Raw genomic sequence first — 12,000 nt, forward strand, 5'->3', positions numbered from 1 at the left:
TCGTCTTTCTTTTTCCGACGAGGAGAGAATGTGTGCGCCTCTCGTGCGCCTCAGAAAGTACACAGAGTAGGAGGAGGAAGAGAAGGAGGACGCTCCAGAGACTGCCGCTCTCTCCCGGATCTCTAGTTGAGCTATTCACGGCGGTACGCGTTTTCGAAAGGGATGAAAGGGTAAACGCGGTACCGACAACTGTCCTCTCGTCGTCCCCTCGGACCCTCTTTTTGGCAGCGCGCGAGAAAAGAAAGGAAGAGAAGACTCGAGAAGACAGAGGCGGCGGCGCCGCTTTCTGTATACGAGAACTCCCTCTTGCTTATTTCTTCTTCTGCGTTTTTAAGCAGCCTAATTATTACCCTATCGACATAGATTTCTCAGATCGGATTACGCCGCGGTCTCTTAAATCGCCACGGCGCGATTTGACGTCTGTGAGCTTCATTCGGCCGTTGGACGAACCATGAAGGACCTTTGGTTGAATATAAAAGAAGTTCATTGACGAGAAATATGATTGTTTTTGTGACATAAAAGATTATATGCATCGCGTTGATAATTTTATATATGTTAATAATGAATAAGCAACGTGTGCGTTAGTCATATGCCTTAAAGTGTAGTATAAAAGATTTACAAGGTATAATTAAACTTTATTCGTTAGTAATTAACATTTTTGATCACACATATTTCTTATTTTTCAAGCAGTCTATCACGGTATCACCTGAGATGTCACAACACGAATGAATCTGCGCCAAGGATCTCGCAAAATATTTACCCAAGCCTGTCTGTGAAAAATGGCCATTGGGCGGCGCTGAACGTGACAGAGCAATATGAGGGAATTCGTTCGTTCGTTCGTTCAGCGATGTAATGTTGCCGTTTGCCACTAACACATGAATATCCAAACACATGACACTCATCGATAATTCAATATCGCACGTAGCAGCGGCCTAGCCCGTCTCGGCCTCTTTTATCGTGGTATGTCGCGCCGTAATGACGCGTCTCTCCTCCATCGTGAAAATTTAATTGATCTGCCAAGACCTTCCCACGAAGGACATGTGTATACGTAACATTAATACCAGTTTCTACGGCGTACCGGAAGTCATTGGGGCATCTGTTATTTTCCTCGACGCACTAGCGGATATTTATAATTTTAATTGTTGTTGTAAAGTTCTAATTGTCTTTGAAAATAAAGTCGTAGAAAGGAAAAATTTTTTTAATGTGTAATGACTGTAAAGAGTAAATTTTACTCTTACGATAAATTCTAAATGATGCGATGACAAGCTAATATTTAAATATACCCGCATGAGATATTTTTTTTGAATGGAACCGGGAGTAATCTTATTATAGGTGTGCATATACTCGAAAGAAAAAAAAGAAATGAAAAACTTTGAAACACGACTGTACGACCCACACGATTTCTTTGTTAACGCAATGATCGACAGATATGTACGATACGAAGCTTGAGGAAGAAAAGTAGAATAAAAAGAAGCTTGAGTCGAATCGAAAATACGCGAAAAGGAAACGTCATGCGGTATAGCGGCTTGTCGAACTTGCTCGCTTGCTTGCCGGCCAACAGTTTGCAGAACACATTGTTTAGTTATAGACCTGTTCTAGTTTAAGTCACGGAATTTGCACGAGCGAATGAGGACATTGCGCGACAATTTCAACCGTTCATTCGAACGATTAAACTTCATAAGCGATGAATCGACGGACGATTTGGTTGATCGTCGAATTGCTCGCATCCAGAGTGAAATTTTAGCGCGAAATTCCTCGAAATTTTGCGGATCACAAAATACGCATAGCTGTTTGCTCGGATACAATGATAACTATAATAGTAACGAATAACACTATGCTGGAGAAAAAATTTATATTTTGTAAATATAAAATAATTCGAATAGCTAAAATTTTTCGATATTTTCGACAAATATCCTCGTGATGATTAAATTCAAATGCTTCATCACACACATACCCACAGAGTTCTGATATTCCTTATTAATGCGCGCGCTTATCCGCATATAGGATAACTCTCTCTAAAGACAATAATTTAAATATTATTCTAAAAGTTTTACTCAGTAATTTCTTAGTCACAAAGTCATTCGTTGTACTGGCACAACTTTTATTATACGTAGTTCAAAATTATAGGCGGTTGTTAGGGCAAGGTTTTTGTGCCCGTTTTATATCCTTTAGCATGTGAACGAAAAAAAATTTTTCTACTTACTGCCGCCTATAATCATTTCGTGCTAAAACCAACACGAAGAGAGATATTTTATCGCATAAAAATAGAGCCGGATTTCAAATTGCGAGTTTTTAAGTTTGTCAAAGTTTCGCCGATTCACATTGGCCGTTCCATAGCGAGGATTGCCGTCCATTTGCTCGCGATTCACCCCACTTTAACCCCTTCCACCTACACGGCTAAAGACTCATCTATAGCCTACGCGATCGGAAAACGACGCGGACGTACACTCTCTCGGCATCTAAATAAATTAAAGAGTGTCTCCATTCGCGATCCTCTCCTCCAATCGAATCGGCGCGTATTGTCAGTACGAGGCATTCCATCGCTATACATACCGTGAGAGAAAACGCCAATGGTTGAAGTCACTATCGTATTGCGACGAGTATTGTGTCTTTCTCAAACTGTTTAATAGCTAAGAATATAAATATATTTCATGTTCGTTATTTTTATTCTTGGTCGAATAAATACGTATTAATGTGGGGATTATATTTTTATATAAAAGATATTTTATAATAATAATAATCTCTTCAAAAAGTTCAATCAAAAATATACGAAAAAATCGAATAAATAAAAATATAAGAATTGTATCAGAAATATGCAAAATTATATACAGTACGATGAACCTAAATATAATAACCACTCATATCGTCACGCACTCAAACTTGTTTGGAACACTCGCGGCGAAGAAAATTTCACTTGTACGACCTTTTCCTTACTACATGAGAGATTTTCCACGATTTCCGTCTTACCTCGATACACCTGGGAGGAGCGGAGATTTGCGAAGCGGGGAAAACTGACGAAGGAAAGAGCCCGGACATAGAACAGGGGCACAACGCGTCGTTAAAGAGAGAGCTCGAAACACGATCTCCCCCTCGCGTCGCTTGTGAAAACGTAGGAAAAGATGGAGGAAACTATGAAATTCCGGCCATTCTTCGCCTGACAATAGGACGCACGGGGATATATATTTCGGAAATTCCCAATGGCACACGCGTGCACCGCCGTCAGTATAAAAGGGGGGTCACGGAAAGGCAGAGGGAGGATAGAGAGGACAGGCGGGGTTTGCTCGCTTCCATTATGAGCGACGCGCGTTTTTTTTCCGAGGGTGGGTTTTCTAGCATCCGTACGCAACCGTACGTCGTGTATTAGCGCGAAGCATTTTGTGCCGTCGTGTGCGAAGGGGTCCTTTCTTCGGGCCAGTTCGGCCAAAAACCACCCCTAAGGTGAGCACCAATGGAAATTCGCTCGTGCACCTCCCCGAACCCCGGTATACCCCGAAAGCGGTCCGAACTCGACCTCTCGATTGTCGCGCCATCAAACCGCGCCGATCTATATCTTGTAAATATTTATAATTAATAGACATGAGCGATTATCACACGCACCGAGATACTTGAATTAACTTTTGTGTGTGATCGTCACATCGAGAACGATTAGAATTTCGAGAACGCTTAATTAAATTTACCTTAGTATTTTATTCGCCGACTAATCGTAAGTTTACAATTTTTAAATTTTCCGTTTTTCGATGCCAAAGTTATTTTTTGATGTCTTTCCGCGCGATTTCTCCTCGCATCATAATTTCATTAATCTCCATGTACATTATGAGAAAAACCTCAATCATATGACGTCAGAGAAACGATCATTAACAATCGTCACAGTTTTAGAATTCAAAATTTATCATTATTTCATCGCTTGTTAATTTCTATTTATCTGCCAGCTTACTTAAGTGTTTGACGTATTAAAATTTTTTAATTCAAATTTTTATTAAATTTATTTTATTTTCTTAATTTTAACTGAATTAAAGTATTAACGCCATGGCAAAAATCGTGAAAAAAGTATTTCTTGCAGAAGTGGACATTTGTAGATATTTGTAAAAAAAAAATATTCTTGTATAAAAAGTACGCTTAACAATAGAATTCACGCAAATCCATCGATCATTATGTGTTCCTATCGTCGAACATATTCAAAGCGAAATATACATTGTAAATAGCGAGGTGAGAATTGAGTTTTGCACAATCACATTTAATTAATCCCGAAAACTCTGGCGCGATAGAACGAGAACGAACGCGATTTTTGAACGCGCATTCAGAGTCGCGAGATTTGTAAAGTTCCGCGAGTGTTGCGGTTTTACCGGCATTCGCGAGCGACGCGTGAATATTTCATGAAAATTATAAATTACACGGCACGCGCGGAACGCCGGCGGCCGCGGATTGCATCAAATTTCTGACAATGTCAGTCGACATTTCCTCGCGACCGCCACCGCGGAAAACGTGAAATTTCAATCGCATTCAAATAATTGTTCACGATCCGCTTTCAACGCTTTTGAGGCACTGTAAATTCGCGCCATTAATTGCCATCAATGATCGATACAGTAATGCGAGTCATTTAAACTTTTTCGTTTTTGTTTCATCACTTTTGCGTAATACGTTCGACACCAGTTTGCAAAGTCTTGGTAGCAAAGTTTATCGTGTATGATCTTCTTGAATTTTAAATACTTTATATATGTATGTATAATACGTACTTTTATTTTCGACATCTGAAAATTTTCTTTATTTATCCGCTACAAACTAGTAGTATACTCGCTGAATGTAAACAAAAGCGTCTTCGGGATTACTTTGCAGTGCCACTTTCGTCGAATTAATCTGGAATACATTTTAATTTTCGCGAGATTACTTTTAAAATACGAAAAGAGTATATTTAACGTAAATTCTTTACGCTTTGAATTAAAGAATTTGACTATGAACAAGGTTTACTGAATTTTTCTCTTTCAATGGCATCAGAAAAAAATAATATGTTTACTTTTTTAAATATAAAATATTATATCAAGAAAAAATGATATTAATAAAAATTTACCATCTTTTCTTTTATGACTCTTAGACAATGTAATTTTTTATTTTAATGACTTATTATTTTCCTTCATGTTTTGATAAATTTGCTCATGCTTTGAATTATTTAAGATTATATTTATCTCGACAATATAATTTTTAATTCGAAAAATATGTTCACGCAACGCGAATATGTATCTGGGCCGTGCGTAGTGTCGCGTAGAATCTCTCCCCCTTTTCCGCACATGCAACACTGCTACTGGCAACAACCCCTTATTATCCCGGGCACTCCTACCGCGATACATAACTGCCATTCGCATTATAACCTGCACCTCGGCCATTGTGAAACCGTAGCCTGTGTTTCCACGGCTCTTCTTCGACGTCTGTCATTAATTCAGCTTTACTCCGTTGACGTACCTTCGTATCATTATACCGCGCGCATACTCTCGGAGCAGGAAAGAGCACGGAACTGGCAATTCAGAATGTCGGAAAGAGCACGGGAAATCGACACCGGGAATTTCATTAACCTTAGACTAGATCCGTATTAATTGGCGTGCAGCCAGTGATTCGCTCGTATTTAACATCCGGCAAGCGCTTCTTCACCGACATTGATATTACACAGTACATGTCAGTATATGTCAGAAACGTAACATGTCAGAAAAGAAGATGCTCAATCTGATAGATATCTTTACGATTTAATCTCCATACATGTAACATTTCAGAATTACATTAATACTTAAATTATATACGTGTTGCTCAAAATTTTTCATTGAAATTATATTAATTTTTTTTTTTTAATTATACGCGCAATTGGATTATTTTGTACAAACTCTGCTAGACGTTCTGCCTGATAAATGAGACGGCGCGAAGCTCCGTTAATTTGATGACGGTCGGAGCTGCTTGAAGCGTCGGCTAACGTTTTCTGGACACCGATGGGGGAAGATTTAAACGGTAGGTTGTGTGGACAACCCAGAAAATTAGTCACATCCGCATTCAGCGCTAAATCGTTCCCGTGTTCTGCTCTTCCTATTGTCGCTGGCTCCTCGACTGTGAAACTTTTGTTGAGGTTTCGCCCGAGGGTTTTCCGCGGAATTCGTAGATGGCAAAACGACGATGGCGAGCGTCCGCTCGCCCAAGTTCTTGGCTCAATGAGATCTCGGTATCGAACAATACCACGTTGAAAATATGAAACGGAGAGGATGAAAGTATAATTTAAATTTAATTTTACATTTTTTTACACATCGCATTCGATTTCTCGCTGCGCACGTGATAAAAATTAAAACAAGCGGATTTAATCGGAACTGGCGATTATTTTTAATATTTGCAAGAGTCACTAAAAAATATATATATGTGTATGTTACTGTTTATTTAAATCGCGTTACTATAATAATTGATAAATATTTTTCTGTATTTTATAAAATTTTTTTTCGGTATGTTTAGTCGAGAGAGAAGAGAATTAGGTCACTATATCTTTACTTCCGCGTATAAAACTTGAAGAAATGTAACATGAGGCATAAATTCACAAAGATCAACCAAGGTCGTGGAAGATAAAAAAATCACAATGTTTATCGTCAAATGTTACAAACGGACGTCGATTTCTCGTGCGACGGAATACAAGAAAAAAAGAAACGCAAACGAGAACGTGGAGCGGCATGAAGAGCGAAGGGACAAGATCTTGTGGGGGTTGGTTTTTACGCACGAACTACACCCCGATACCGGGGATGAAGGAGGAAACATCGATCCCAGAGTAACCCATACACGGCCGCTCACACCTACATATATATATACACACATATACGAGCGAGCACGAGAGAGCGTTCGCGCTCGCGCTCCTTCGGGGGCGAGAACGTTCTGTATAAAGGGGGATGAAGTCTTATGGGGTTGCGTCTTTATGTGAAAGCATTCCGCGGGTTCTCATGCCGGTCTACGAATTCTAGAAGGCGCTCTTTCGTCCCTCGACGCCCGGAATTCTTTCATGTTCCATCGTCCCTTCGGTTAAGTTGTCCTGACCGACGAACAAAGTACTAAAGATATAAAAGATATAAAACAAAGATGTAAAATGCATATATATATATATATATATATATATAAAGTATTTAAATTATTAGATCTATAATTAATGATATTAGACTGTCTCTTCTTTATAAAGAATATCTGTAAAAATAATATCGTCGCCTTCTAAAGAAAATATAATACATATATGTATATGAAATGCTCGAAAATATTTAAGAAACTCTGAAAAATTCGAATATCTCGATGAAGCGAACTACTTCGCTTTTCTCAATAATCTAATCGCACACAACCTTTTAATTATAATTTATTAAGGAAATTAAAAAAATTAATATCACTTTAGGTAAAGAAGGTAAAGGGCAGCGTGTATTTTGCAATCATTTATAATATTGCACATATTACTATTAACATAATTCGTGCAACCCATTGATGCATATTCGCAGAAGTCGAAACGCGGATGTCTCAATCATCCTTGAGGAAATGAGTTTGGTCGTGGTCACGTGACTTTGTCCGCGAAACGAAAACCGCAGAGATTATTAATTCCCGTATAACAGTGATTACGGATCCAGAACCAATATCATTATGGCTTTCGTGGCCATCTCTCTCTCCCTAGGCCACCTACGGTCAATCCTCTAATACACGCTGACCACAGCTGCGCACGCACACTCTGGCCTCACGAACACGCGCACGTTGCTTTATTTATCCCTTTTACCAGGGCCCGCTTGGCCCTGGCGCCAGGATAGAACGACTCTGCCCTGAAACTCCCCCGAGAGAACTTCAGTCCTACGGAAAAGAGACGGCCGTTCGTAGCTGATATTCTTTCGCGTTTCTCTTGCGCATTCATTCTTCCTCGCTTTTGCATTTTTTTTTTTTTTTTTGTATATTTTTGGATTAGAAATTTCCGCGACAAAACGTCTAACTCTAAACGTGCAAATACAGCATTTCCATTTTATTGCTTTTTTTCGCGCGAGACTGTTTTTCATTCTAATGTCATTTAAAGTTAATGTCATTTAAAGTTAAACGATCAATCAAGTTTTTCCCCTTTATATTATCAATCTTGAATTTGTTAACGCATCTTACATGCGTTAAAAATGTCTTAAGTTTCTTTATCAGTTGTCTCTATTTCCAAACATTTATGAAAATCAAATAAGTACTATTATATCATCTACTTTCACATATCTTTTTGCGCGTTGTGATATTTTCTCTTCTCTTTTATCTCAATTCCAATCCTTCGCGAAGATGGAGGAAGCCAATGCGGAGGTCAAAGGTCAAGACCTCACTAGATATATACTTCGAGAGAAGAAGCGATGAGAGGAATACCGCGGCGAATCCTTCGACGAAGGAGGTGTATAGGACGAGCGAAGTTTCACTCCGAGGAATCTCCGTGTCATCTCTTACGAGACGCAGTCACGACAGTTCGTACTTTCCTCAAGTTGTTATTCTCTCTCGGTATTATTGAAATTATGATTTAAAATTTTTGCCCACGTATTGTTCGCGAAGAAAAAAACAAGGTCAATAGAGATAATTGTGCCAGCGAAACAATTAGAACCGCACTGATATTTTCGATATTTAATAATCGGTTAACTTAATAATTATTAATATAATAATTAATATTATAAATTGTAACAATAAAATAATAACAATCTATTTAATATTATAAATTATGATAAACATTATGATAAATTATGATTACATTATGGTAAACAAATATAAAATAAGTAATAGCTGAAAAATAATTAAAAGATTCAAATGTAGAATAATGTATGAAAGAAAGGAATACTTAACGACTAAAAGTGATCTAATCATTTTACGATAATCAATGTCATTAGAGGCACCGTGTATGACTACTTCAAGGGTGTAGAAAAAAAGACAAATTGTCTTGATCTTAGCAAGGCCTTCTACCTCGGCAACCATAGACTATACTCCCTAAAATAATGGAGCTCCGGAATAATTCAGCGGGACGATTACGTTCGCGCTACTACGGCTACGTTTTGTGTTATTATAGCAATTGTCATATGTACCTCGATGAAAGAGACATATATCCTTCCCACGCGCGAGCAATGAAAATATTATAAAAGTAATGTGTAATGATAAAAATGGAGCGAGATAATCGATTCCAAATGGAAAAGCTAGAAATGATCCGCTCATTCTCTGATCTTCGAATCACATTCGCTGTTTTAAATAATGCATTAATTTCGCATAACCGAAAGCCGACGAATCAACAAAATCGATCTCGCAGTGATGATGATGCTGTTGCGAGGATGTGAATAGGATTTTCCGGGACTCGTCCAGCGCGATATTCTCTGTGGCTAACATAGCTACGGGAGTCTTGGTTCCTCTTCTCTTCTCCTATCTCTCTCTCTCTCTCTCTCTCTCTCTCTCTCTCTCTCTCTCTCTCTCTCTCCCTCTTTTCCTATCTTCTCTGTTTATTTTTTCTTTCTCTTTCTCGCTGACGGTTAGAAACGTTAGCCATGGCGCCACCATACACAGAAGAGAATCGAACTCCTCAGTTGCACCGAGAACGAAAGAACGAACGAACGAACGAAAGTGCGCTTGGCGGTCGTTTTTTTAAAAATAAAATGGCAGCCGCCGACATGAAGGGAACGAAGAAGTGAGGGACGCGAGGGGCCGGCGAGTGGGAGGATGGACGGAGAAGACGCGAGGGGAAGAGATCGCTGCGGCGGTAGATGGAGGAATGAACCGAAGAGGACCACCGGAGAGCCCGTTCTGCGATTAGACTTACAAAACAAACGGCCCGGCGGTCTCTGGACCACGCAGACCAATGGCGTAGCACGCCGATCCCGACGCAAGGGACACAAGATAATTGGATCAAAACTCGGCGAGTACGAAACCGCGAGCGAAGCGCCTCGTAATTTTCAATTGGCCGCCAATCGGCGACCTTGACTCCTCCGTCTGATTGACGTCAACGCGGATTCCTCGTTGTCATTTATATCGCCGTCGCAATTTAACGCCGGACACATTGACTGTTGCAATCTTGGAAAACGTCGGACAGAGACTTACTGAGCCTTACCTCCATTTTCGAAAAACTACGAACAACATTACCAAGATAGAAGGAGGCAATTCGCCCTTTTTATTGTGAAAATATTACTAGGGAGAGTGCTCTCGATCTATCAGATTTTAGACGATGTTCCATGATGCTCGAAATAAAAATGGTATCGGCGAGAAAATCGTGAGACGAGAGCGCGAGGAGAGGCGGCGATATCGGATGGACGGCACGATCGTCGTCGACGGCATATGCGAGGGGCGGCAGAGAGCAGGGTGTCCACCTCCTAGAAACGTGTAGCCTCTACCCTCTATTGATCGAACGGTCTGGCCCTGGGCTCCACTGGAGTGGACTGGACACACCAGCAACCCCTAACCGTCGCATCATCTCGCAGACCCTTACCTCCCACCTCACTTTATATACGTAAGAATATATGTATGTGTTGCGCGTGTATGTGTGCGCGCGCGTACAGTTGTATGCGAGTATGCGAGAACGCGTAGAGCTCGGCAGCCAAAAGACGCCCCAAAACGTTGTGCCCAGGGGAGGATGGTCATCCCGGGGGTGGCTGGCTCGTACGATTCCGAGTGTGTGCTTCGAGAAGCTCTTTCCCAGTGTGTGAGTGTCTTACGTGTGAGTGTGCGTTCCAGCACATACGACGCCTTATTGGATACTGGATATTGAACGAAGGTGATCGTCTGTAAGGTGAACGGCTCGAGTGGACACGAATATGAAATTTTCATATACGATTTCGATCGTTAAACGAATCGAGCTTCGAATTCGGCCATACATTTTAGATACGTGAACAATTATCAAAGACTGTACGCAAAATACAAAGACTTAAAGATAGGACATAAAAAAAATTGTACATACATTTTTAATTTAAAATTATTTGAATAATTTTCTAGCGCAATAGCAGATGTTTTTTACTAGTTTTGACTATCTTTTTACACATAAATAAAATTTATAAATTAAATATTCTATGACTTCTCTGTATCATCAATTTTCCAATATCTCCTTTTATATTCGATTTATACATTTATTAAAATGGCATCTTTGCCGTTTAGATATCAGAACGGTGGACATTCATTCGAAATCCTGAAGCCAAAGACTGCATTGTAAAACGAATTCCGTCTATGTCTGACGTGCTTGCGAAATTGCATCGCCTCGACATAGTGATTTCTACATGCCGTGCTGTCAGTCGTTTCGAATAATTCTCCTGATTCGCTCGGTAGGATTCGTCCTCGAGATCGAAAGAATCTTCCGTGGAAGCGATTTCGAAGTACGACTTCCGCCGAATACGAACCGTCTCTACTGATCGAGGATGAGAAACAAGAAAAGGATAGAAAATGCGGAGGGCGAAAGCAAAAACATCAACTGCCTCTATCACAGCGAAACGGAATTTTTATAGCGCACGAGCCGCCTTAACAAATCGATCGCTTGACGATGCGTGTGTCGTTAATAAAATGTGTTGCATGCCACAAAAATTATTTTATAAGATACATTTTTACAATATGTTTTTTTAGAGTAGAGAATAAAAATTTCATTAATATGACATGAGTCGTAAAAATTAAAAAAAAAAAAAAATCAACAAAACTTTACGCCATTAAATCAAATTATCACAATATGAATTGATCGTGTCATAATTGAGTCTATCATCGTGCTCGCTAGAATACATATCTGATTTTTTCTCGACGAAACGATAAAACGACATGTCTCTGTTTGAAAGGCCTCCATCGCGATGTAAAAGAAAGGCAAAAAAGTAGTCAAAGTACATATCTCGGTTCTCCGCGCTCGACTTTCATCGAGCAGGAATTTGCAATCGAGATAATCTTAGTTGAGTAGGAGGGCGCGAATCGCGAGTCAATGTAAGTAACCGTGTGCATTTTGCATTGTGTAATGCAAAACGGCTGCACATTACAACATTATAGTATACATAGGTAAGCCACTGA

At 39.7% G+C, this 12,000-nt stretch overlaps 3 long non-coding RNA genes across 4 annotated transcripts in view; 2 read left to right on the forward strand and 1 right to left on the reverse strand.

Moving 5' to 3' along the window:
* The window catches only part of LOC126855142 (uncharacterized), a 116,792-nt gene extending 115,674 nt beyond the window's left edge, over positions 1-1,118 (forward strand). The window contains exon 3 of the long non-coding RNA XR_007688196.1: positions 691-1,118. This is a non-coding gene — a long non-coding RNA (uncharacterized LOC126855142). The remainder of the gene's footprint in view (positions 1-690) is intronic.
* The window catches only part of LOC126855121 (uncharacterized), a 206,281-nt gene that overhangs the window by 136,124 nt on the left and 58,157 nt on the right, over positions 1-12,000 (forward strand). The window lies entirely within an intron of this gene.
* The window catches only part of LOC126855132 (uncharacterized), a 76,815-nt gene continuing 69,548 nt past the window's right edge, over positions 4,734-12,000 (reverse strand). Inside the window, exon 3 of the long non-coding RNA XR_007688194.1 lies at positions 4,734-4,854. This is a non-coding gene — a long non-coding RNA (uncharacterized LOC126855132). The remainder of the gene's footprint in view (positions 4,855-12,000) is intronic.

This window comes from Cataglyphis hispanica, chromosome 1 (genome assembly GCF_021464435.1).
Source record: "Cataglyphis hispanica isolate Lineage 1 chromosome 1, ULB_Chis1_1.0, whole genome shotgun sequence".
In the NCBI taxonomy this organism is placed as follows: Eukaryota; Metazoa; Arthropoda; class Insecta; order Hymenoptera; family Formicidae; genus Cataglyphis; species Cataglyphis hispanica.